Source organism: Seriola aureovittata, chromosome 21 (genome assembly GCF_021018895.1).
Source record: "Seriola aureovittata isolate HTS-2021-v1 ecotype China chromosome 21, ASM2101889v1, whole genome shotgun sequence".
NCBI lineage: Eukaryota > Metazoa > Chordata > Actinopteri > Carangiformes > Carangidae > Seriola > Seriola aureovittata.
In genome coordinates, this window is record NC_079384.1 from 14,314,177 (window position 1) to 14,320,504 (window position 6,328).

Genomic DNA, 6,328 nt, shown 5'->3' on the forward strand with positions numbered 1-6,328 from the left:
GGTTTCCCATCATGATCTTCATGTCATGTATAACAACTCACTATTTAAAAGGTGTGAAGAATGCCAGCAGTTGTTAGAGAGGCTCATCTATAGGCCTGCGTACAGCTTCTAGAGCTAAATATATTCTGCATCTGCCATAAAGGACCAGTGCCACTATTCAGGCAAACACTGTGTGTGAGTGAGTGTGGAAACATTTCCCCCCTTCTGATACAACTTCCCTTTTAGTTCTTTGAATTTCTCCGCTGCCCCCCCACACCTTCACATGCGTTACATTTCCCATGAGCATCACTGATTTCTCGCTTTCTCTTTAACTCATTAAATCTATTTGTGTCTTTGATCCTCGCCCCCCCCCCACCCCCCCCCCACCGCCCCCTTCCCTCTCTGTAGAGCCGACCTCTTTCCGTTGCACTTGACCCTTTCCACTCTCGAACTTTTTCAGCCACTTTTCAGTCCACAGTGTTTTCATCTTTCCCTTTCCCAGAGCGTCTGTTCTTTCTGTCTCTAGGTGAAAACAACAATTATACAAAACTACACATAGTATTATTTTATTATGACAAATGTAACAAAATTAAATAGATGTAAAAAATTATATTTATGTGCAGTTTTAGAAGATGAACTTACATCTTGCATTTGAGATCATGACCATAATGTTTCCCTAATCTCACAAACAAGATGCATTTTGTAGCTTTATAAGTTTCAAACTCAAAAATATGATACAGAGCTTCAGTGAGGTCCAAAAGTATTTGACCAGGCTACTTTCCCATCAACTTAAATGGGAGGAGTTTTAGACCCCACTGTATATTTATAAAAATACATATATCTAGTGTCACAGGTGGCAGGTGGTGCTGACAAACAGAGGAAGAGTAGGTGGAACGATGTAAGTAGCTCCAGTGAACTTTCATGTGATTTGCATATGAAATTTAAAAAAAGAGAGAGAGGAAGTGTGTTTCCACAGCATCAGGCTTCATCAGTGATGCTGACAAACTGCACACAAAAGGACCTTTCCGATATATTTAGATGATATATGCAGTTGGGTTAAAGTTCCTTGTGTTGCACCGTCTTCTGCTGCTCATTATTTAAGCTGATGCAGGAGGCAGCTTCTGTTTCACTGAGTGGGAAGTGATATCAAAATGTATAAAAATATACATGTATAATCCCCTGTTTAAAAAAATATCTTTCTGGCCCACAGCCACACTATTTTGGTCCACTATCACAGTTCTCATAGTGTCAATTTTACACTGTTTTCATGTGAAAAAGCTCTAAACACCAACCATCATTATAAAGTATCAGACAGTCACAGCTGCCAAGGGTTGGTTGAGACAAAAAACAGAGTTAAAAGAGAATGAATGTTACATTCATCAGGTGCAAACATGACTCCAAATGAATGATAATGTTGCTTCGTAGCTGCTGGACGTGTAAATAAGTAACTGTTTGCTAACACGCCGTATTAACTGAAAAGTAGAGGTGGGCAGGTCGAGCCCTAAAATATCAATACTACTCACACAAAATCTTGTTTGGGAACCAACCAACCGACCAACCAACCAACCAACCAACCAACCAGAAACAAACAAACAAACAAACAAACAAACAAACAAACAAACAAACAAACAAACAAACAAACAAACAAACAAACATATTCCTCATGTAAGATCTCTAAGAAATCCCTCATGTTTGGTAAGTTATTTGGTGGTAGTTAAAATATATTCAGAAGTAACATTCCCCTCATAAATCATATATAACATATTTATCTCCCTTGCTTGTTAGTAAATAGCTATTTTTAACAATGAAAAGTAATATGGGGATTTATGGCCACAGTATTATGCATAAAATTTGTGGTATCGTCTGCCTCTATTTAAAAGGTGATGTTGACATACCCTGTTTTCTTTAAAACTAATTTATTCAGTTAGTAATAATAAAATGGGAATATGCAGTTCAGCTAATCATGTACTATATTAAACATACCATTTAATGTACAGTACCAGAGTTAGCTAACATTTCACTGAAAAACACAAATGTAAGTGTGAAGTTTTTGCCACTAGCTTGGCTAAAATGAATCAGATAACAGGGGAGAAGTTGTCTGCCATGGAGTCTGGTGAGAGGAATTCAGTTAAAAGACAAGGTCGAAACAAGAATGTAAACTCTCAAAGAATGCTAAACATGATGCGCATTTTTTCAGGTTTAAGATAACCCATTAGACTGATTTCCAGGCTCATGAACTGCTGCCCACATCTCATATTTTCATATGAGTCAAATAAAGTGAATTAAACTGATACACAGGAGATCAAGTGTATTTTCACCAACAGATATTTGAGAAAAAGGTTTGAAAACCATCCTTCTAAGTTTCAATAACTGAGAGCTAAAATTATGATAACTTATTACACATTTTAGATAATATTGCTTTAGTGTTCAAGGGAGAACATTTCACTTTTCAAAGCAATGAGAGGACTGATGCTTTCAAAAGAGGAGATTTGATTGTAGTATTTGATGCAGCACAGAGTGTCCTGACCTGAAGGTATCTAACAGAATAAACTTTTGGCTAGGAAAAATATCTCAAACAATTTAACAAGTGAGGCAAAGCATCACTGAATAGGCCTTTGAAACATCTTAAGTGTTTTCTATTACGTTGAGTCATGTGTTTTTTTTTCAAGACAATATAAAGAAAAGAGGATTAGAGGCAAAGGACCTTGTAAGAGAAAAATGGAACCCAAAAACATTACATAGAAAAAGACAATAATTTAGTTCCATGGTAATCCATTAGATTGACGTGCATTAAAAGTCCAGATCTGGTGATGAGAGGAACTAGACTGTTGCAGTTGGATCACTAACAACACAAAATCATCCAATTTGTGTGTCACATTTAAATTATTGACCTTTTATTGTGTGAATTCCTTAGGTGTTGTGAGTGTGGTGATGCATCCTTGAGCTATGACTCCACACGACAGTCAGACTCACAAGTTAAGGAAAATTCAGCTCAGTTATCTGGAGACGTCAATGTAATGTGGGGAGTTTCTTTCTGTGACAGCTGCTTCAGTCATGATTCACATTAGTAACATCTCTTAAGAATGACTGTGCTCCTTGTTTAAACCCCTGAGAACTGCAGCAAATGTGGCGTAGAGATTGTGGGTGGGATCAGCCACGTGTTGTATACATCACAACTTTATTATCAGTTAAGTGTTTTTAACCAACAACGCTCTGGGGATGGAAATGTTGGTCGGACTGTCCACCACTGCGATCCAGACTGAAATATCTCAACATCTGAGGGATGGACAGCCATGAATTTTTGTACAGGCATTCATGGTCCCCAGAGGATGAATCTTAATGACTTCCTCTGAGTTCTTGCGCCACCATGTTTAATTACTGAGTGGACTGCTGTGAAAGGTTGGTCAAGACATTAAGTAGGTTTCTATCCACCTGTTTTTACACATTTTTTCAATTTGTACATAAGAAAAAACCCTGAGTGGAAACTGCTCGAAATATCACCAAAGAAAAATGTAATCCTTATTTTATCCTTGGCTGAGGTGGAAAAGTTATCGTGTCCATAGAAGCAAAATGTGACCAAGTTCAACAGGCTCAGCAAGTAAAATCATGACATATATGAGGCATGTGACTGAGCTAAGGACTACAAATGGAGGTAGACGATGAACCACTGTTTGTGGTTTTACTGGCACTCTTTTAGTTATGTCAACTTGTTGTATCCTCTTCTTCTACCATGGTTCAATGGCACCCGATGTATTAATTCACATTTTCTTTCGCGGATTTTTCTCAAAATTCGGTTAAAATTAGCACTACGTTTGGATGAAAACCGGTTAGTCATGGTCCCCAGAGGATGAGTTGTAAAGACTTTTCATCTTTTTTGCTCCTGTAATTATGGAGCAAACGGCAACAACCTGAGATCTGTCTCAGCTGTGTCTAACTTTTTTCAAGGGTTATGATTTTTTTCTGGATTTCTTGAGTTTTTCTTCTTGTTATTGTTGCATTACCTTGTATTATACTGTGCTATGCTGTATCTTTTCTTGTAATTAAATGCGCTACATTAATATAACTGCCGTACCTTCCTGTTTGAAAGCGTGGGGTCAGATAAGCAGAAGAAACCTGGTTTTGAAGAAGCTGCTGTGTCCTCTGGTGGCCACTGGGCGGCATCAAAACTACAAGGGACGGTGTTTGTGCAAATGTATGAATTACTTACACCAGGAACATAACAGTGCAGCTATACTGGACCAAATTTGATTGATATGCTTTTATGTCAGCAGGTTAGAAAGACAACCGATGTTTAGTACGGGAATATGAATCCTGTGAGTTTGAAATGAGCTTTAAATCTCTGCTGTATGAATTATGCTTTTTGTGGGGAATATTTTGGAAGACTCAGCCTTCTGATCATGTATTAGTTTAATTTAAATTGATAATTCTCACTGTCACTGTCCTCAAACTCTTTATGCCATAAAATGTACCCGTGTCCATTATTACTTGTAAGTATTTTAGCAAAAACTTTGACCATGTCATCTCAAATCATTGTACATCTCTATCATTCAAAAGTCTATTGTTTTTACCAATAGCCTCATTAACTGCATCATTGTCTTGCTATTGCCACGGTATATATAGAAAAATAAAATATCTTTAAACCATTAAATATAACTCTTTAAAGTCTTTAAAGTTATTTTGATGTTAAGGTGTTAAATGGTCAAATTCCTCCTTTTCTGCGTCATGTGGCTCCACTTCACTATTTAAAAGGTGTCACCACCCAGTAATACAACATCATACTCACTTCATCTCCTCATTCAGCTCATCAGAAGCATGTCACCAGATATATCAGCGGGTAAAAAGCCATATATTTATAAATACAGGGGAGTAATTGTCATAAAGACTTTCTGCTGCCTTTGGTCAAACATTATGTAGTTAATGGTTTACTTTTTTTTTTTTTTAGGTTCACGATTCATTTGTTCACAATTGTTGCGCTTGTTTGGATGAAAACTTCCTGTCTGCCGTCTCTGTCTTGGGCAACCAAGATTGCAAATCAGAGGTTGCAGCAACGCTTCAAGGACCTCACGTAATCAAGAGTTTCCCAACTGGTTTCATACACAAAGGGAGAAGTCAAAAACATATTAAGAGAAGTGACAAAGGGCAGCCGTCGACACCCTGCATCAGTCCACTTCACCTAAATATACTTCTGATTTAATTTACACTCTCCCTCATGACAACAACGACCTGACCTCAGAGTGTCCAAATTAAAGCTCCATGTAGGAAGAAGTGAATTCCCCTCTGACACCGGATGATTATTATGATCCTGTTTGACATTACTGAGGAGAGTATGAACAGAGATGACAAAACCGCCCGGTCTGGGCTCAGCCTGCACATTTCTCAAATATTTTCCTAGTTGAGTCGATTACCACATCTATTTAAGCGTATTTGTCTGCCCTGCTCCCAACACAGCCTCTCCACTCCGCTCTCACATCCAAAGTGAGAAATTAACAGCATCCAAATGAAGGTCAAGTTCAAATGCTTAACATACCAATATGATACAAGTTTGGAGGTCAAATCTGACATGCCACGAAATGTGAAAAATTAAGAAACTGTCCTCCAGAGGATTTGTTTTATGGGCAGGAACTTTTTATTACTGCAAGTCATTAAGGATTGTAGTGGTTGTTATTGTGCAGATTTAAAATAAACAAGACATTAAGGAATGAATAATTATATAAGTACAGCATTTATATTACTTTTATTGTTATTATTTATACACCATACAATAGTGGAATAATCCAATGTATTTTTTAAACTCGTCTCATCACTATCAAATGTTATTTCTTACTGCTTCTTTTCACAATAAGAGTTCATTGTATATGCCAGCTAGAGGCATGGCTCTGTGGCCTGTCACGCCACTATATTGTATATATAATAATGTATAATGCACTATGTTCATCATGATTTGATTGTCAATCATGATTGTTCACTAAATGCTTTCAAAGCGAAGCTGCAGCCAATCACGTGCTGCCTCTTGCATGCAATAAGAGATTGCAACATCACTTCAAGTTAAATACTACTGTTTAGCAAGTATAATGTTCACTGTGTCTTAGTTTATCAACATGCTAACATTTGGTAATTAGCATTTAAGTACAGCTGATGAGAATGTCATTTGTTTTTAAGGCTTAGGTTTTAAAGTATTGGACATGTTGAAATATTGACTTTACAAAAGCAGAGGATCACCTGAGGTGATACAATTCATCCTAATAAATGTTTTGGTTTGAAACCACAAATGTCAACCTCATGGTGGCGCTAGAGGAATAGTCAGGGGATCACCAAATCATTATGATCTTTGCCTGGGGACCATAAATGC